We start from the raw sequence: 22301 nt of genomic DNA, 5'->3' as shown, positions 1-22301 counted from the left end.
TTTTATGAAAGGATTGGGATTTTATGGAATTTTTAATTGTCAATCCAAAATACATTAATGTAAGTTTAATGCAGGGATTTGGGGATTTTTTAAATTTTTTTTTCAACTGCTGCTTTTTCTGCATCAATACAAGCACCTGGGGCTTTCAAATTGCACCTGGGGCTTTCAAATTCAATTTCAGACTTGCCAAGACAGATAGAACGAGCTTGCCTGGGGAAAACCCATCACTTTTTGCAGGTATGGCAGCTTCTTTGCAGAGAAAAGAGAGTTCAGGGAGCGTTGCTTCGTGGAGCACCAAACACTGTGTGAACTAAAAGGAGCTGTGCTGGCATCTCCAGGCCATAGGAGACTTTTTGTTTCAGTAAAAGTGCAGCTTGGGGAAGTTCATGGGAAAGGTCTGTCGTGTCAGGATTGCCTGCTCCTGGCAAGGGCTTGAAAGTATTCAGTGTGGGGATAGGTGGCTGCTGGAGATGAATGCATTAATGCATTTCATTAGTTTGTTACTTTCTCTGAAGAATTAAGGCTCCATTTCCTCAATTAGGCAATCAAGGACTCTGTGAGATGTGTCCTTGTGGGTGTCAACAGCCTACACAACTGTTAGAAATTTGCCTTTCTTCACCTGGAGAAATACTTTTATTAACCGTTGCGGGGTTTTTTGCTTAAAAAAAAAGAAAAAAAACCCACCATATTTAATTGCAGTCTGATTGTGCTAAAATACACAGTAGTTTATGTTAAGTTTCTTGAGCAGAAAACCTTGTAGTGAGAAAACCTTATCCAATAAAAATAAAATTTAAAAAACCCCAAATCAATGAAGTCAGACATGATTTTAGCTTTTATTCAGTTATGAAGAAATCATGTTCTTACAAAGTGCATATTCACATTTTAACTAAAAAAGAAACAGAAGTAATGAAACAGCAAGAAGAAGAAAGAAACAAGCCAAAACCCACAAGCAAGGAAAAAACCAAAAAAACTCTACACACACAAGTAAACGAAAATATAGAACCAAAAAACCCCAACAAAACAAAAATCCCCAAAACAAAAGAAAAAGCAAACAACCCCCCCCAAAAGCCACCAAAAAAACCCCCACAAAAATTAACCAAAAACCACAACCAAAACAAACAAAAACCCCCACAAAAAAAAGCAAAATAAACCAAAATCAGAAAACCACAACAAAAAAAAAGTAAAACAACTCCACAAACATACAAACAAAACACACACACACACACACACACAAACCCCAAACCAACCAACAAGCTAATAATAGTAACACAAAGGAGGAGACCTTCTTGCAATATTGTGAAATTCTGTTTTGGGTCCGTGGGATCTTGTTCAGCCTAAAATAGCATGGGCAGCGAGGGTGGCCATCACACAGGTGGGCCACCAAAGTGATTGCTGATACTCCCATACTAATTTTGTATGATTTCAGGAAAACTCTCCAGCAGGAATAGGTTCATCCAACCTGCCTTCCACATAAGCCAGTGGACCCTGAGAGTGTCATGGCTTACTTAGTGTCCTCAGCAGTCCTTGGGACAGATTCACTTCAGTGGCAGGGAAGTGGAGATCCCTCTCATCCTCTCACAAAACCATTTGCTAAGAAAGTGATATCATGAAAACAAAAAGCTTCTTAGAAATATGTCAGCTCAGACTCTTTGTATTTTCTTCACAGAAATATGTCAGATGAGATCCCTTTCTTTACAGATATTTTCCATGTAAATAACCTAACACCTGGAAAGTTTTACCTGCAAAAAATGTTTCTAAGTTGGGAAAAATGTCTGTGTGGTGATGGTCCAGAGAGGATGCTGTGGATGCTCTCTCTGCATATTCTTCCTTACAGTGGTTTGTGGGAAACAGGACCAAAGTGAGTAAAGTCTGACAGGGTTTGTAATGGGTGGCTTTGCATGGCTGGATTTACACACTCAAGCCATAGCCAGCTCTGCTGAGTTAGTACAGGCATAGTGCTTTAAACTGTGAAGGGTATCCTGCCCACTAGTAGTTTGCAAAGCAAATCTTTCAATTCATTCTTTTAGGAGTCACTGATGCCACAAGCAAGAGCCTAAGCCAAAAAGAGAAAAGACTGGAGGAATCCTCCATGACTGCTTCAGTGGATGGCTGCAGCCCCTTGGCAGCCCCAAACTGAGAAAAGAAACAAACCCAGTGGTAAAAAAATATTTATTAACAATTGTCAGATGTTAAAGTCAACTAAGGAATAGCACAACTGTTGCTGGGGTTAGCCCTGCAGCCAGCAGGAAAGTACACCCACAGCAACAGGACAGCAAAGTCTCACTTCCCCCTCTTCTTTTTATTCATTTCTCTAAGGGCTGTTATTTAGGTCACTCATTGCAGAGCTCACTTAGAGTCCTTAGGAATTGTTTCTTAAATTCATAAACCTGTAACTGTGCAATAGTCTGAATTTACACAATTCCAAATAGCCAATTTTTTTTCTTTGCTAAGTCAGGTCTTGTTTGAAACTACTTGGTTAAACAGCTGATTAAAGGTACAGAAATACAAGGATCCTAATTATTTTATTCTCCCCACATAACTTTGATTAGTCTGGAGCAAAGGCATTTTCAATTTATTAATTAAGAGTACTTAATAATGCTTAATTAAAGGTATTTCAATTAAAGCATATTTAATTATGCTTTAACACAAAACATGAGCAATCCTGTTGCCTTCATTATTGCTCATACTTAAGTCACTTGCAGGGGAATAGGGAGATGCTGCCATCACATTTTGGCAGCAAGAACAGGACTCTTGGTAGATACTTAACTCCTCTGGCCAAGGGACTTATTTTTCCCAAAATAAAATCTGGTTGAATGCCGAGCAAAGGGTGTGTAATGTAGTGGCTAAAAATGATCTCAGCAACTTCAGCTAGCTGAGAATTTTATTTCAAGCACCAGGATTTTTTGTTTTCTCTTGGGGTGACATCATCATCACTATCATTTAGTCTTCTCTTGAACATCTCCAGGGGTGGTGACTCCACCACCTCCCTGGGCAGCCCATTCCAATGGGCAATCACCCTCTCTGTGAAGAACTTCCTCCTAACATCCAGCCTATACCTCCCCTGGCACAACTTGAGACTGTGTCCCCTCGTTCTGTTGCTGGTTGCCTGGGAGAAGAGACCAACCCCCGACTCCCCAGGTGGGAGTCTTCATCACAGAATCATAAAATTGTTTTGGTTGGAAAAGACCTCAAAGATCATCAAGTCAAACATTTCCCTGATACCACCATGGCCATTAAACCACATCCCAAAGTGCCATGTCCACATACTTCTTGAACACCTCCAGGGATGGTGACTCCACCACCTCCCTGGGCAGCACATTCCAATGCCTGACCACTCTTTCAGCAAATAAATTTCTTCTAATCTCCAACCTAAACCTTGGCACACTTTCAGGTCATTTCATCTTGTTCTATCACCTGATATTACGGAGAAGACACCAACCTCCACTTCACTCCAACCTCCCTTCAGGGAGCTGTTGAAAGCAATAAGGTTTCTCTCTTCTAATTTCCTTTTCTCCGGATTTAGCAATCCCAGTCCCCTGAACTGTCTCTCACCTCTTCACATGGGGTTCTGAGGGCACTTCATGTGAGGCTTCAATCAAGTGTCCACCACCAGCTCAGCTCTGCTTTCAACAAGCTGGGAACTCATCAGCTGCAATCTCAAAACCCTTGGGATGTGAAACACCATGCCTAAGACTTTCTTCTTTTTTTCTTTTTTTTTTTCTCTCCCCTCTTCCTTCCCCATTTTTTCCTCTTCCTTCCCCCCCTTCTTTTTCCCCCTCTCATCATTTTTGTCTTTTTTTTCTGCATACGACCGCTTGTTGTCACTTTTGTCTTTGAACACTGCTCTCCTAGTTAGCCCTAAAAATGTCAGATGTCTCAAAGGCTCTAACAAAAAAAGAGTGTCAGTGCTTTACTGCTGGTATTTCAAGATGAAAACTGTGCACAGTATGGCATATTCATAATCATGTGCTAATTCATAGGATCAACCAGTTTGGAAGAGACCTCCAAGATCAACCAGTCCGACCTATCACCCAGCCCTATCCAGTGGGACCATGGCACTAAGTGCCTCATCCAGGCTTTTCTTGAAGATCTCCAGGGATGGCAACTCCACTACCTCCCTGGGCAGCACATTCCCCTGGGCAATCTCTCTCTCTGTGAAGAACTTCCTCCTAACATCCAGCCTAGACCTCCCCTGGCACAACTTGAGACTGTGTCCCCTTGTTCTGCTGCTGGTTGCCTGGGAGAAGAGACCAACCCCCACCATCAGTATCAGGGTATTTTTATTATGGTAGGCCTCCTCCCTTTCACCTGGGTCAATCTGAAGCCATATGGAGGATGAGGAGTCTGCTGCAGAACAGAAATGTTGGTATTAGCAGAGGGAACCTTATGGGCAACAGCACCAACATGCAGAGAGGAGGGGAAAAAAAAAAGCTAGGGAAGATGACAAGGATGTTTATAGGTTGTGCATACAACCATACTAAAAGCCTTACAAAACTTATACTACAGACTGAAGCACTTCACAGAATTTGTAGCTCTTCAGTAATTTTGAATTGCTCTAAAATTGTCATGCTTCAAACCATAAAGTCTTTCTTAACCACTGCGGATGTATAAAAGAAGCAACATCAAAATGAGGCTAATCAACTCCTTCAATCTCAGGTGTGAAATTGTTCTCTATTTTTCCCCTGTCATTCTTGTTATTCACCAAGCACACACACACACACAAAAAAAAAAAAAAAAAAGGAAAGGGGAAAAAAATGGTCATAAGGATGCAAGAAAAAAAAAATCCCTTTTCTGGTTTCCTATGTAAGAAAATTCAGAAGACTTTGTGGATAAAAGACATTCACAGTTGTCTTACACAATACTGGTTGAGCAATCACAACCTTTTTACTTTAATATTCAGCCCATAAACAAAACAAACAAAAAACAAACATGAAGGAGATGAGCCACGTCCAGAGATTATCCTTTACCAGTGAAAGTGTTTTATGGTCAGGCGAAGATGCATACTTTGGTAATGAAAATATGTTAACAAAGGTGTTCAGATTAACATTGTTTTCCTATAACTCACAGCAGAGAGCAGCACTGAATTGTCTAAGCCAGGCAGTCATAGCTAGAAAACACTGTGAATAATGGATACCTTGGTGTCACCAAGAAACCAGAAGAATATTGGTGTCTGGGGAGGGGAAATGCCAGGATAACTCAGAAGAACATGAAGATATAATTCAAACTCAATTAAAAAGTATCAAACATCCAAATCTCCTAATTAAAGGGTGGGAACAAGATATTTCAATTTCTGATCTGAAAAAAAACCCAAACCAAACCAAAAACAACAACAAAAAAACCCCCAAACCAACAGAACATCGAAATAAGAAAACACATTTTTTTCCCCCCCACAGCTGTTCATTTAATTCTCAAATATTTTAGTCCCTTGAACAGAATCTTCTTTTGGGGGGGGTTTGTTTGTTTGTGGGTTTTGTTTGTTTGTTTGTTGTTTGGATTTTTCTGTTTGTTTTTGTTGTTGTTGTTTGGTTTTTTTTCTACCCATTAAATCCCTGCTTCCCCTCACTGCTGAGGTACAAAAGTACAAGGCCAAGTGCACACATTTCTGCATACACTATTGTTACTAAAGTCCTCCTGTCTCTATGCCTGAGAACAAACCTGAAGAGAGGTGTCCTGTTGAAGCTTTTGATAATGTGTTGTGTATCCCACCCTTAAAAGATGTGAAACAGCAGAGATAGCTGCAAGGGAGCAAAATGAATGTCTCCCCACAACTGCAAGCAGTAGCTTTACTTTTTTCCCTCCCCCCTTCCTCACTCCTCCTCTGCCATTGCCAACTAAAGTAATCATATAAACTAGGTCAGCACAAATGAATAAGGTGAGCCAGCTGCAGACTAAATGGGCAAAACAGCAATGACTAGTAGAGCTGGGAGGGCATATGCAGCAGAGTTCAAATTTCTAGGGAACAGCTTCATGCTGCTCTAATCAATTTTTGTATGTGCTTACTCTTGATTTTTACAAGTGAGTTTAAAACCAGGATTTCACACTAATTTTGGAACCATATTTTGCATCAAACGACACAACAAACTGCTTACTAAATTGCAAAAACTTCAATTAAAGTTTCTTCATTTTTCCAAATTGATCAAAACTCATTCGTTTTGATTCAGCAGGGACTAAGTCAGGCTCCAGTGCCCAGATTCCCTTACAAACCTTCCACATATCTATTGGGTAAAACGTACACATGCATTTATCAGTGAAGTACAGATTAAAAGGGAACTGCTATCAGAGCACGTTCATTCACTTAAAATACATGAAAAAGCATGGGAGGAAGCAGGACCAGAATGGCAATCCAGCAGGAGATTGCATAAAACAGAATACAGAGGCAAAAGTAAGGAAAGAACATTCTTTAGGTAGCTCAAGAGTGTAAAGCCAGCCCTGTGACAAGGAATCACAGGAGCTGCAAAAATTAGAACTGAAACAACCTTCACATGTGGTGCATCTCATATCACAATCCATCCCTGCCTGGGATATAGGAAGGGAGCCCTCATAAAAAGGACACAGAGGTGTTGGAGTCAATCCAGAGAAGGGTCACAAGGATGATCCAAGGGCTGGAACATCTCTGCTATGAGGATAGGCTGAGGGTGATGGGGTTGTTCAACCTGAAGAAGAGAAGACTCCAGGCAGACCATATAGCTGCCTTCCAAAACCTGAAGGGGGCCTACAGGAAAGCTAGAGAAAGACTTTTCATAAGGGTGTCCCATGGCAGGACAAGGGGAAATGGTTTTAAGCTAAGGGAGAGTGGGTTTAGACTGGCTCTCAGGAAGAAGTTCTTCAGTATGAGAGTGGTGAGACTCTGGAATAAGTTGCCCAGAGTGGTTGTGGATTCTACCTCCCTGGAGGTGTTTAAGGCTTTGGGCAACCAAGTCCAGCTGAGAGATGTCCATGCCCGTTGCTGGGTGGTTGGAGTAAATGGTCTGTAAGGGCACTTCCAACTTGAGCTATGTGGTTATGATTGTATGAACCTGCTGCATGCTGGATAGCTTCTCATCTTGAGGCCAATCAGAATCACAGTTACTGAGCCTGGAATAGACCTCATCGCATCCAGCCAATATCACCACACTGACTCACTAAGTGCCACATCCAGTCTTTCCTTAAACACCTCTGGGGACACTGACTCCACCAACCTCCATGGGCAGTCCACTCCAGTGTCTAATTACCCTTTCCGTGAGGAAATCCTTCCTAACATCCAACCTAACCCTCCACTGGTGCAGCTTCAGGCCATGCCCTCTCATCTTGTCACAACTTTCCTGGCAGAAGAGCCTGACCCTCACTTTACTACAACTTCCCTTCAAATAGTTGTAGAGTGTGATAAAGTCCCCCCTGAGCCTCCTCTTCTCCAAGCTAAAGAACCCCATCTCCCTCAGCCTCTCCTCATAAGACATTTGCTCCAGCTCCTTCCCCAGTCTTGTCACTGTCCTCTGGCCCTGCTTCAGCACCTCAACATCTTTCTTGAAGTCTGGGTCCCAAAACTACACGTAGTACTCGAGGTGAGACCTCACCTAAGGGTTGACTCTTCATGGGGAAAAATAAAGAATTCAAGCTGCACAGAGCCCAATGCTACCACATCTAAGTGCAGTATCAATCTGATGATCTTAGAGGTTTTTCCATGACTTAGACAGACAACCAAGCTTAAAGGTCACCAGTACAGCACAAGCAGACCATGGCAGATTTGTAGAGCTCACCTTGAAGTAGACAGGCTTGAACACTTTGCCCTGTAAGGCTCCCTCTCCAAGTTTCTAACCACACAGTGGTTTACTATTTACGCAGTAAACAAACCTATTTACATTGCTAATTCAGATTCATTGCAATTTTGTTTGTTCAGCAGCGGAAACTTAATTTCAAAACCCTTTTAATTGAATGACCTTCTAGGAGTATATTAAAGTGATTTCATTATTTTAAAATTTCCTAAAGGAAAGGTCATTTGCATAGTGATCATTTTTCACATGCACCAGCAGCAGCCATTTTTCAGCATTCAGCTTCCACCCCTTCAACCCCCCACACGCACACACACACTCGCATGTAATTTTACACCAGGTAGCAGACAGGCTGAAGAGACACTGAAACCATGAAATCCAGTCTATTAATTTTAAAACTGTTTAAAATAGAGTTTGAAAGTCAATACTAGATCATTCTATGGATTTTCTTTACTTTTTCTTCCCTTCACAGCATGAACCCAGACCAGGTCATAGACAGTCATAGAATGCACTGGGTTAGAAGGGACCTTAAAGGTCATTTAGTCCAACCCCCCTGCAGTAAGAAGGGACAACTCCAGATAGATCAGGTTGCTCAGAGCTCCATCAAGCCTGATCTTGAACATCTCCAAGAATGGAGCCTCCACCACCTCCCTGGGCAACCTGTTCCAGTGTTACACCATCCTCACGGTAAAGAGCTTCTTCCTAATATAAAAACTAAACCTACCGTCTCTAGTTTAAAACCATTGCCCTTTGTCCTTTTGCTACATGTCCTTGGAAACAGTCCCTCTCCAGAGATCCTCAAAATTGAGTATGCCACAGAAAGTTGGGGAAAATGCTATGAACAACCTCAGAGGACTGGTAGACAAATCCCACAGGTGGGAATGGGAGGCACACTGGCCCAAGTCAAATGTCTGGGCAAGATGTGCTCATGTCCTAAGGAATTTTCTCATGCCCAATTCTTTGCATAGAAGACAGGACAATAAGGTTATGCTTGCAGATACTTCAGCAGGAGAGTTTAATTCCACCTTTCCCATGTTCTTCATTTCACCAGTAACTTATCCTCAGATCACTTGTGTTCTTCAGGTTTTGATTTTCTTATAGAAAAAGATGCTTCCTTCATGATGCTTCTAAAACGCTATATTTTCACACTGATGCTGCCACCTGGCATTTTCATTTGAGTACATAATACTGAAACCATCAGTAAATACACACATTCAGTCTCTACCAGCTGCATTTTGATCTGGGGCAGAACATGCTTTGAAACACATAAGCACCATCAGACAACACTTCTTTCAATGTTTTGACAATCTGATTTTTTTTTAAGTGTAGGAAACATTGGTGTGTAGCCATTTTCTCAGGTATAATAATCACCTCCTAGCACACAGCTTACAAAAAAAAATAACCTTTTACATTTTTATGCAGCTGAATCAAAAGAAGGAGAAAATGGAAGTAAAAACAGAACTGAAAAAAAAAATCAAGAAAGGTATTTTGTGTAAGCAGCACAAACCCTGACTGCTTCAAAAGTTAATTCTCAGTATTTGGGAGTGATGTTAACATCATCTACTTTGTTTGTTAAAAAGTAGAAATACCATTAAATCCACTTAACCAAAAAAGCCAACTTTCAGTGCACTTCTTCCAGTCCTGTTGAACAGCTGCTCTGCTTAACACAGGTCTGCATTAGAGACATCAACAGCTGCTATTGTACACAGCTATTCCTATTTAATGCCTTCCACAAAAGGCTTCTGCCTTCTTGGCTATAGCTCTGCAATAGAGAGAAAAAACCTGCAGGATTTTTGTGTTGATTGGGAAGTTAAGAGAACACAGATGGAAAGCATCATATTAATCAAAATCTGGTAAAGAAATCAAGATCACCCCCCTGAAAGCAACTATTTATTCTGTAGAAAGAATCTTTTGATGCAAGTTTGGAACAAAACCAAAAATCCTCACTAATGAAAATAAGTAAAAATCACTAAAAAGTTTGTTTTGTTATAGAAGCAAACATCAGGAACTTGAGGAGCTAAGAGAGTCTGGAGGTTGTTAAGAAAAGCAGCATGGCTGGACTTTACATGCTGTCCCAAAAGGATAAATTTATGCTGTGGGGTAACTTCAGAATGCTTTCACTCTGGCAGCAGCTTGTTCTCTTAAATATGTGAGGAAAGCAGCTTCTCTAACTGGGAGTGAAGAGAGATGATAAAATGACAGCACCATGGAAAGACAAAAGTAAGCAGAGCAAGAAGGAAGCTGGATTTCATTCACAACCAAACTCAGAACAAAACCAGCCAAACAACAGCACACAAATTAGAGGAAGCATTAAAAAAAAAATCTACAACAGGCAGACAGAGACAAAATCATGAAAGCTAAGAGTACCTAAGGGACAACGGAAATAAGAAGGAAAATGAATAGCTGTCTATTACTTAATAGGGAAATTAAACAAATAAGCTACTGGAATGCTACTTAACTTTTCTATTTATTTTTCTCAGTGGCATGCCAGGATACAGAAAGAAAAGTTAGATGCATTTAATGAGAAGCGCAGAGGAAGGCCAGTGGACTACTTACTGCACTGGCCATAATTGTCACCACACAATTATTGACGAGCCCCACAAAGCTCATGAAGGACAGGGAGCATCATGGGGCTGAAGACAGGTAAATACAACATCCACCTGCAGAATGTGTAGGGTAACTGGGTGTGGTAGTTTTAGGCTGTACCTTTAAAATTTTCCACAGATCTTGAACAGAAAGTGGTAGAATGTAAACAAATCATTATTGGGTGTAGAAAGGAAAATAATGATAATTCTAAACAATCCCATTGGAGAGATATCTACCATAAGAATTAGTTTGTTAAACTTCCTGACTCTCTTTTGGCTTCTTCGCTCTGGGAGATACTAACTTTGTGCTTCTGCTGGCTTCTGCTGACCTTGGCTGCTTTGTTTTGGCTAAGTCTAACAAAATAACCCTCTGCTATTTTCTCTTGTCCCTTTGTGTCCAAGGGGCAGGGGGGACAGGGAGGGAGAAGCTATTAGTTCCCCTGGTTTTTGCCCAGGGCGGTTCTTGTGCTGTTTATAAATTGTAAATACCTGTAAATACTCTATATTTTGTACATATTCATTGCGTTCCATTGTAGATTGTAGTTTTTGTTTGTAAATACAGATTCATTTGCTTCCAACTGGGCTGGTCTGGTGTAACAGTGTGAGAGCTGAAATCCCCCTCCCACACCGACAATAACCAGGCTTGCTCAGTCTGGAAGCAAATGAAAGCCGTATTTACATGCAAAACTACAGTCTATGGTGAAATGCAATGAATATGTACAAATGTACACTATTTACAACATTTACAAATATGTACAATCAGTAGAAAAACACAACCAAGTCCCCTGGCTTCCCCCTCCCCTCGAGGGGCTGTACTTTTTCCCAAGGGGCCTCCCCACACAAGCCAGAAGGACTCCCCCCAGACCTCCCCCTGGCAGAAGGCACAGAGTCAAGAAGCAGAGAGGCTGTTAGACTTAGCTTGTCAAGGTCAGTGTGTTATCTTCAGCCAGAAAAGAAGCAGACAGATGCTGAGCAAGCTGAGCCCAAGTCCCCAACCTTGTTTTGAGTTCTCAATGTTCTTAAACATTTCTATAGCTCAAATAGAATGTTTAGCATAATCATTATTGTGCTTTCTTACACCCAATAGTGATCTATTTACATTCTTTCACTTTCTCTGCTTGAACTTTGTGAAGAAAAATTAAAAAGACAGTCTCAAAACCATGACATCTGTCAAACGTAATGTTTGGGGGGGAATTTTCAACCTACCACACTGGGGTTATTAAACCGCCCGGACAAAAATCCCACAAGGATCAAGTGAACCATCAGCAAGTGTGCAGATGACACCAAGCTGAATGGTGCTGTCAATATGCCAGAGGGACAGGATGGCATCCAGAGGGACCTGGACAAGCTGGAGAGGTGTGCCCAGGTGAACCTCATGAGGTTGAACAAGGGCAAGTGTAAGGTCCTGCACTATCAGTACAGGCTGGAGGATGAGGTGATAGAAACAGCTCTGAGGAAAAGGACTTGGGGGTGCTGATGGATGAGAAGCTGGACAGGAGCAGGCAGTGTGAGCTTGCAGCCCAGAAGGCCAATAGCAGATCCAGAGAGGTGATTCTGCCACTTTACTCTGCTCTGCTGAGACCTCACAGGTAGTATTGAATCCAGCTCTGGTGCCCTCAACACAAGAAGGACATGGACCTTATGGAGTGGGTCCACAGAAGGCCACAAAAATGATCAAGGGGCTGGGACGCCTCTTCTATGAAGACAGGCTGAGGAAACTAGGGTTGTTCATCCTGCAGAAGACTCCAAGACCCAATAGCAGCCTTCCAGTACCTGAAGGGGGCTACAAGAAGGCTGGAGAGGAACTGTTTACAAAGCATTGCAGTAACAGCACTAATATTTTATTAAAACAAAACAAGACCCAAACCAAAACCAACCCACAACCAAAAAAAAAACAACAACAACAAAAAAAAACAACACAACACCAACCAAAAGCAAACCAACAAAACACCAAAACAAACAAAAATAAAACCACACAATATAAAAAACCCACACAAATAAAACTACACAAAACCCATGGAGTTCAGTTTAACATCTTTTAGAAAATTAATTTCCAGAAAGTTTCTTTTTTTTTTTCCAAGACAGAGAGAAATTTCTATTTCCTTTGTAGTTATTTATTTTCAAATGTATCTTTTTTTTTCCCTAGATACCAGCAAAACCCTATTTTAAAATCTTTCCCCAACTTTTTAAAGGCATTAAAACCTACACAGTATAAAAAATGGCTACACGTAGTCTGGGTTAAAGAAAATTCATTTGTGCATTTCCTGCTAGTTACATGGCAATCCAGCCACAGCAGTATCAATCCAAAAGTTCCAAAATTCCAATTTTTAGGATAAAACCGATTAAGCAGCAGTTTAGTTGTTTGTTCCTTCATTTTTTGTTGAATGTTTCTGTACTGAGAGCTGTAATTTGCTCACCTGCAGCAGCTTATAGAGAGGATGTCTGAAGACAACCCAGTGGAGAATTCACCACTTCAGGTTGCAATGTAATTAAAGACTTTCTTTGTTAAAATCACATTTTCTACTACTGTAATTTATCTAGTGCCAGGTTCCAGTCCCTGGTTCCCACTCTGTCTTCCTCTAAGATTAGAGTCCTTCACATTAAGGTGCTTTAACCTCTGAATAGTCCCCTGATGCTCTGCAGAGTTCTTACATTTCTGTGATGGTTTGTAACAGTCTTTTAAAATTTTTCTTTGCAAAGTTCAAGCAGAGAAAGCTGAAGAATGTAAATAAGTCACTACTGGGTGTAAGCAAGCGAAAGAATGATTGTTTTAAACATGTCTGTTGGATAGATAGAAATGTTTAAGAGACACTACTCAAAACAAAGTAGGGGCAGTCAAAGCAACTTGCTGGGCTGTCTGGATGCTGCTTCTTCTCTTCTGGCTGAAGATAACACACTGACATTGGTGAGCTAACAGCTTCTCTGCTTCTATCTCTCTGCCTTCTGCCAGCAGGGGCTGGAGGGAGGAAGCGTCTGGGAGAGAGGCCCCTTGGGAAGTCCCCTTGCGGGGGGAAGCAAAGGGAGCTTGGTTGTGGTTTTCTGTTGATTGTATGTATTTGTAAATGTTGTGAATAGTGTATATTTGTACATATTCATTGCATTTCATCATAGATTGTAGATTTGCTTGTAAATAGAGCTTTCATTTGCTTCCAGACTGAGCTAGCTTGGTTATTGTTGTGGTGGGGGGTGGGATTTCAGCTCTCACACTGATACGATTTCTCACTAGAAGTCATTTTTTAATCCCTTAAATCCTTCCCCCAGCTTTCCTAGCTTTTCTCATTAAAAACAAGGCACATCACTTCACCCTCCAGTTTTACAGCATCAGTCCCCCCTTCTCCTGTGCTACACAACTCATGCTTTTTAATCTGAGTGACACTGACTCCCCACCTGGCAGATTTTTAGCAGCATTGATTGAACTGGTGAATCACCATGTTGGGCTTTCCTGTGGCTACAAATCCCTGTCCACATCAACTGCTTTCTGCATTGTTCTTTTAAATTGCAGTTCAGATTCCTTGCTACAGACTTTGCTGTGCCCCACCATGCTTCCTTTCCCACTTACATAAGCTCCCATGCCTGGGAGATGACAGCTAACAGCTTAATCGTGCTATGTGAATGAAAGCACAGCAGAGCTACAAATCCACACAAAACACAGATCCTTGGGCTGGAAGCTTTTATATTTCACTCCAATAGTCAGGCTGACACCAAAACCAGTAGGAGCTCAGACAAGGAATAAAACTGGATTTCAGAACCAAAACTCATTGGTGTGTCCTATTCCCAATTACACACCAAGTGAAGAGGAAGCAGCTGGACACCTGTGATCCTGAAAGACCAGAGGCACCTAATTCCAACTATGAGATTGTATTCTTTTAGCTCCTGACACAACTCCTTCATACATCTATAGAAATGAGCATTTTGGGAAACACACAAGTTCTACACTTACTGTGAAACTGCTTTCAGGTCTGACAGGTGGGAAGAACGTGGGCATGGTTTGGTTATCCAGAATCACTGAAAGCAGCTTGCAAATCTCAGCACTCAGAAAGAAGGATGCTCAGTTTTCATTTACAGCTTTCAAGGGAGACAGAATCACAAAGTGGCTCCACACTTTTCCTCCAGACCCACAAGGGCTGCACTCCATGGAAAGCAAAATGCTAACCCCCAACAAACAGTCTTCTGGAGAGGTCTTTAAAGAGTCAAATATTACAAGAGGCAGAAAACATTGCAGGACTCCAGAATAACAAATTATTTTCTATTTTTTTAATGTAGATTTTAAAGGGAAAGTCAACATTCCTCCAAGAGTGATCTCTTGTCTCTGCTGCATCCCTTCTGCAGTCCATCAGTTAACAGCCTGTCTAGAAGCAGGAAAGAAACAATTGTGTTCTAGCTCATTTGAAAATTCTTCCTAAATCAAAAAAAAAAAAAACATTCATTATTTTCTCAGCCCTGTCCATATCACCTAGCAGGGGACAGGTACCAACTATCCCCCTATGCTGTAGGACACTTCCAGGCCTTCCTTCACCATACTCTGCTGAAATTAACATTTTTAAAATGTGCGTGTTGCCCAGGTTATTGCACTGAATCATGCACACTTGCACTTGACAGCAGAGGTCAGCTTTGTTACCTTTCCTCACTTGAAGACTTTCTAAGTTAGCAGGGCTTTAGAGTGTGAATCTGATGGGCTCAACAGCAAAGTGTCACATAACCCTTCAAATCAAAGGCTCACTTCCAGAAGAGCACAGCCAAGGCTTTCACAGACACCTCTTCTGCAGGGCAGATGAAGATCTGAAAGAACAGAGCCCACATCTTCATGGCAATCAGGGCTGTGGCTTGCAGAGGAATAGGTACTTCCTCCTGGTAACTCGATTGTCTGAGCTCTGCAGCACATGAACATTTCACAGGTAGAAAAGAGGGCTGCAGAGTCAACAGCCCAAGTAGCCTGATTGTGATCAGTATGGCTCCAGGCAAAGTCCCTTTCAAAGTTAAACATGGCAAACTCTGCAGTGCAGAGAAGCCTAGCCTAGAATAAGTCCCGAGAAGCACCTGCATTGTGTGGGCAACCATTAACTTGAACTTTGAAGTAGCAAGCTAGTGTCAACACGTAGAAGGATGAACTATAAAAAACTGTCGAGAAGAACGTGCTGGGCTAAACACCTATTGTACTACAATTGAGTCTCCAGCTTCAAGCTTCTGGGAACAAGCAGAAAGCTGAGGCGGCTGCTGAGACAGAACATCCCACCGTTGCTCATCACCTTCCTCCTAATCATGAGTTTAAATTCACGCTTATCTGAGGTAGGCTGACCACTTTCAGGAAGGGATCTCACAGCTCAAATGCCTTGAACACTCCCAGACCCCCACCTCAACAACCCAGACTGGCTCTTGCTAGTGGCTGTGGGACATTTTTCCGCTTTGCAGAAGGACTGTCCTTCATAACTGCAGGTGGTCTTTGGTGACACTTTGGTTGTAGGTGTAAAGAGGCCGTTTTCTCAAGGAAATTTTTACTGCTGCAGAACGGAGCAGTTTTGGCCTTGTTCATCTTTATATGCTGCACAAATGGAAATAAAATCCATGCATAATCAAAAACATTCCAAAAAACAAAATGGAAAAAACCAACCAACCAACCAAAAAACCCCCAACAACAAACCACAAATGTTACAAGATTTAAGTATTCTCCTTCTTAGCTCCGTTAGGATGAAACAAAAGAGACCATTTAATGTGCTTTTGAACACATTATTAAAAAACAAAACAAAAAACCCCCACAGAAAACCTATTTTTAAATGATTCCAAATCAGAAAGAGTGAGAATCAAGAAAGGTGATAAATCCTGTGAAGGTAATGGGAAGCTCAGTATTCCTTCCACTCACCATGGTGTACAGCTGATCTTCTCTGCAGGAAGTTGAACTGCCCCCAAATTTTAGTTTGGACTAGTCAGAAATTAAAATATTTATATCAAATCTGTAATTCATATCAAATCTTTCTGCATAAACTGCTATTCTGGTGAATAAGTAGAAAATTGTTTATTTTGCTTACTTCAAACAAGGAAGAGAGAAATGGTCTAACTCTATTTCTTAAAAAAGACAAATAATTTAGGTTAGCATAGAAATCAAGAAAAAACCTGGTTACCACATGCTCTCTGGTCAGCCTGGAGATTCTGCACAAGTTGATAACAAGTGGGATGTGTCATACAAAATAGGGAAAATGAAAAAAAAAAAATCACACCGATAGACAATAAACATTTATTGATCTTTGGCTTTAGAAATCGTCCTAGTTTGGATATGGGAAATACTATATAAAATAATGGAAGGGTTGTTCTTTTTTTTTAAACCTAGAGTAGGTACTGTAGAACAGTCTATTCCTTTTACAGTGCACAAATGCAAGGCATGCAGAGTACATGTAAGGATATTAAATTACTATATGAGCATCACTGCAGCAGACATGAGATGTCCAACGTGGATCAACGCTTTACAAAGGCAAGCAGGTTGATAGGGCAGTTGATTTGCAGCAGGTATCACAGTTTGTCTTAGATTGGCTGTGGTATTACCATTAGCAACTAACAGATATAAATACGTGTGCATTATAAAAATCAGAGTCAAATTATAACATTTCAACAGAAAGGGGAGCTAGAAAGCAGAACCTTGCTTCGCTTTGCAGAATTTACTGATGTTGAAGGAATTTAGGTGTGTAGACAACAAACCAATTCTTACTATTTTTCACATTAAAATGCTGCCTCAGACTTGGTAACATTAAGTGAGACAAACCCAGCTTTCTAAATACTTACACATAGTGTAAGGCAATGTGCAGTAAGCTTACTGGAGCAGATTTTCCCCAACAGTGTACTATATACAGTACAGATTGCTACAGCCACGTTTTAGAGCCAAAAGCTCAAAATGCTTTTACAAGCCTTTCCCAGAGAAAGGCTTCCTTTGGTAGATTTGAATCTGCCACATCATCTCCACTTACAAGCACTTCACATTTAGAATGCATAATTAACTCATGAGTAGGCACCTGCTGTTTCCTCACATTATTTTATTTCCCTGCTGAACCAGATCAGGCAGGTTTCACCTTCTGGTTCTTGCCGTTCTTGGGAGGCAGGGAAGTTGTTGAAAGGTAGGGGTGGTTTCATTGTTCAACACCCTAACAGCACTCCACAAAAATCAGTATGAGGCCTAATTTGTGGAACTGCCTTGCTGAGTGCCAGCCAACCACATTACAGTCTCTTTGTGCTCCGAATCCATACGGGTGTGGTGAACTCCAGCACAGCTTTTCTGAGCTGCAGCAGAATTACTTACCTGGCTGAAAGCAGGCAGGTGCCTGCACACCTAACACCCAGGGTGTCACTACAGAACTGTGTTAATTAAAGCCAACCCTTTAAGAACTAAGTCCTTTCCCTCAGTCACTAAACAAAAAAACCCCAAACCAAACAAAAAAAAACAATGCATGGGTGGCAGTAGGATGTTAAGATTACCAGGCATGCAATGGGCAAAGCTGTAAAATTATCATTAAAGCAACAGGAATGGACAACATTTTATTCCCCCCAAAATCTTACTTGCTGCCAACGTGTAACAACCCATAAACACACATGGACATTCTGTATGCCAAAAAAAAAATAATTTTATAGCAAACCCCACTTGAAGGGCTAGCAGTCCTTGTATTTTCTTTCCTAAAGTCAGCCTTCTTTTATGTAGCAAAATAACAACAAAGGTACACACAATAAATCTGAAGCACATATTCTGAGACCACCCACGTTTAGGCACTTTACCGTGTACAAAAAGAATGCAATGTTACTGTAGGTTGTTTATTATTTGTAGTAATTATACCTAAGTATTACTCACACCAACCAAAAAAGGAAAAAAAGAAGAAAAAAAGAAAAAGCAGCAAAAAAACAGCCAACAAATGCCCACAAGACCCCCAACCCAAAAAGAGAGCAGCTTTCCCAACATGTGCTGTGCTCTCCTGTTTGCAGATCCCCATTGAAAGCATAAAGCAAACCAGTTTGTTCTGAACAGCAGGAAATGCAACACCAGTCAGGACAGGTCAATGTAATGCAACAACCATCTGACACCATCTCCACTGTGAAGCATTAGAGTCATAATGCTTGTAAAGATGTAACTATAAAAGTTGTATTTTAACAGTAATTTAGCAGTAAGAGGAAGATAGAATTTACATAAGTAACATCAGAGTCTTTCCTGTTTGGCAAATACTGAAATGAAAGGAGGGGAGTCTTGCTCATAGGCTTGCAGTAGAGTTGGAAGTATTCTGTGCTTTTCACTTAAAAAGAGAAAACAGAAAGAAAAAAAAAAAAAGAAAGAAGAGACTATTAACAGACCACCACCACTGAATTTGTGTTCCCAGCAACAAAGAGACACCTTGAAAGAAAAATATTTACAACTTGGAGGATGTTCCCTGTGCAATTCGTAACAAGTCTAACTCATGATGAATTTCAGGCTTAAATTATTTAATAGCATCTGTACATTAATATTTGCTCACATAAATGGGAAGACTCAAACATCGGACAAAGCTTCCTGTGCCTGCTCTTACAGAGTATTTCCCCACTTGTACTCCCTCCTAGAAAACCTTAACACACCAAAAAAACCCAAGATTTTTAACAATGGGACAAAAGGAATGACGACAGGAAAAATAAAAACTGTTTGTTGGCACATCATGAGTATGAACTGTACTTAAATTTAAAATTTTGGTGTGTTTTTTCTGCCCTAGGGATTTTTTTTTTTAAATAAAAAATACTATAAATATGCTTTCTTGAAGCCTAGAACATATTTGGGGAGCAGTTACAACGAGCAGAAGAAAAGAGACTTTAAGCACAAGGTATTTCAAGCCAGGTTTTAAAAAGCACTCAGCAGCATCATAAAATAAATAGAAATGGCCTACTACCAAGGAGCTTGTAAAAAGCTACTCTCAAAAGTCTACTGAGGTCCCTGTTTTATAAATAGCAGAGTCATATGGATAGCATGCTGTTGAGAGGATTCTTGACTGATGTGTGTGGTCACATATGGGAAGAGTTTGGTATTTACAGGTGGATTTCACATTTCAGTATAAAACTGCATACTTGTTAATACTTCAGTCTAGACATCAAGTTCTGAAAAAAATTTTGTGTAGAAGTACTTGACTTCTATTGGCAGGCACTGAGATTAATTAAAAAAAAAGGAAAAAAAAAAGCAAAAAAGAAAAATATGATCTGTGGTATCAAGATTAAAAATAATTCCCACTGAAACACCATTGAAATCAAATCTATAAAAATACATACACACTGGCATCAAAAACAACGTCCAGTGCAGCATTAACTCTCCTGGTAGTCCACAGTGAGAGGCTTGAAATATGTGCAGCATATACAGATGTCAGTAAAAGCAGCCTTGAAATCACATCTTGGTCTCATGATCTCTCCTGCAAAGGAGGAAGACCTTGCAGTCTTGGTATTAGAGGTGGGAGACTGGACATGCCACCCATTTCAGGGCATGTGCTGTCAAAGCCACAAAGCATGGGAGACCTTCCTAAAGAAGCTACAGACTCCAAAGCACAGACTGACTGCTCTGCATCAGCTTGCTTAACTAGATCAGGCATCTGGCTTCAGTGCTTGTTTCTTTAGAGTAAGTATCAGTGAGGTCAAAATACTGCTCTTAACTTACCATTTGGGATTTAGGACATAGGCTGCAGATGCTGAAAATAACAGTCTTATTTACTCAAAATGGTAAACATTCACTTTGAATATCTTATTGAGGATACATGTGACCTGCTGTTGCTTTCCTCTTCAAGATTTTGCTCAGCCATAATAGGTTTCTCCAAGAGCACAATTTTCTTTGGTCTCATTTCCACTTGGCATTTCCATTTTCACCATGCACTAAATCTTCAGTCTTAACTAAAACTTTCTAGTAACTTTGTAGTGACAAAATGAACTGTGGGGTTAAGTCTGGGACTTCTGTGGTTAACAAATTAATGCATGAATTGTGTCATGTGACAAAGCATTAAGTACAGCATTTAAAAAACTGTTCAGAATCCTCTTTGGAGAAACAAGCTAACATTCAAAAGGAAACCATAAGCTTCTGCAAATAGAGGCATAAGGCCTTTTATCTTATAGACCACAACTTTAAGATTAGATACTTGAAATTTTCTGTGTGGTACATCCAAAACCACTATTACCACTTAGCTGTAGTGATTGTGACAAAATACAAAACTTTTAGCTGTTCCTCCGAAGTTAACTGAAAGGTCTGTATTCAGTAACCATTTTAAAGACTGAACTTAGGCTACCTAATTATATTGTTGATGTTTCCTGGTGGCATTTTCCTTTTGAGTGAGTTTGACTTTGCAATCCATGTAAGCACACATCTCTCTTCACTCATCCTCCAGTACTTGTGACTCAAAGAAGAGCGACTGCCATAGAAATGAATTTTCTAAAGCATGTCCTTCTGTACAAGCACATTTTCCTGTACCAATACTACTTGGTTTTCCACCCATTACTTTATCTGTTGATTCTTATGCAAGAGAAAACTGGAAGGAGGAAAAAACTGCAGCTAAAAAGATCTCAAAACTTGGCAAATCCTATATCTTGAGAAGGTATCAAAAAAAGGAGAAGTGGCGCCTGAGAATATCCCCTGCAAAGTGCAAGAATAGATTGGCTAATTAACTTCTCTAAGATCAGAAATAGCCCAAGTGTTAAGTTTGGACTTCCCTGAACTTGGTGGAAGACTTTGATTTATCACTATCTTAATACTTTGTCTAAAGGGACATCCAGAATAAAAGTGCAATATTTTAACACTTGTTAACAAGTTTGTATGGAACTCAACCTTATTTAAGCTATGTAAAGGAACTAATACTTCAAAAATAAATTAAACCAAAATAATTAAAAAATCCAAATCCAATCCTGAACTAAATTAGCCCAGTCAGTTCCACGCATGGAATATAGTGAAAAAGCTGTGGACAGGAATAAGAAATCAGGCTAACAAGTCACATTACTGGAGTGAGAAAGAAACATTGTTTTTTTGTCAAAGACACCTTCCCTTCTAAAATCTCTCAGAAATTAAGGAGGTAGTGGGCAAAAGGCAAGAGAAAAGATTAAGAATCCTGATTAACACCTACTACCTTCCAGTCATCTTTTAACTGCTTTCCCACTTCTGCAAGATGCTTTCCCCAATTCCAGCCCCCAAATGCTGATAAAAGCCTCCATTAAAAAAAAAAAAAGGAGAAAAAAAGAAAAAAAATAACCTAGGGGGGAAAAACCCAAACCAAACCAAACTTCCCTAACATTTGCCAGCTGCTGTTCTAAAGGAACTTACTAAAGAAGTGAGCAGATACTCCTTTGAAGCTTACATAAGATACATGGAAATCAGAACTATCAGGGTTGCTATTTTACTTTATGTCACTTTTGAGCACATCATGTTGCTGTAGGAAGCACTGCGCACAACCACAGCAATATGCTCCATCTGGTTTCACTGTCACCTCACATTTCAAAGGCGTTTATTGCTATAGTTTAGATTTTAATAAGCCTCCTAGACTGAAGTAAGGATTAAATGGATCCCCAGAAAGACCGTCTCCCACTCAGATCAGGCTCCTGACAGAAGGTTAACCGTTCGGCTGTGCAAACAATGAAACAGCGATGGCCAAGAGCGTTGATCTTCACATTGGTAACACCCAGGTGCCTGTTTTTCACTGTGATCAGTGTGACATCTGAAGAGTAAGCATGAGCTCTTACCAGCAGCTCTGTGAAGCTCAGCTATGCACACAATTACCTTTGCTGAATGCAATATTCTGTAACTACAGTTCACTTTCACTTATGAGCTCTCAGAATAAATGCCTCTGCCAACAGAAACTCTGTTATTTAACAGCCTTTTTAAGTCTTCTCCAGTATGCCACATTTATTCCTGTCCTTCAGATTACAACAACAGGTTACACCCTCTGCACAGTGAGCTTCTTCAGCCACTTCTTCACTATCAGAATTGAGCTGCACTATATTGTTTTATCTTCCC

The sequence above is a fragment of the Indicator indicator genome, chromosome Z, assembly GCF_027791375.1.
Source record: "Indicator indicator isolate 239-I01 chromosome Z, UM_Iind_1.1, whole genome shotgun sequence".
In the NCBI taxonomy this organism is placed as follows: Eukaryota; Metazoa; Chordata; class Aves; order Piciformes; family Indicatoridae; genus Indicator; species Indicator indicator.
This window is presented reverse-complemented; position numbering follows the sequence as displayed.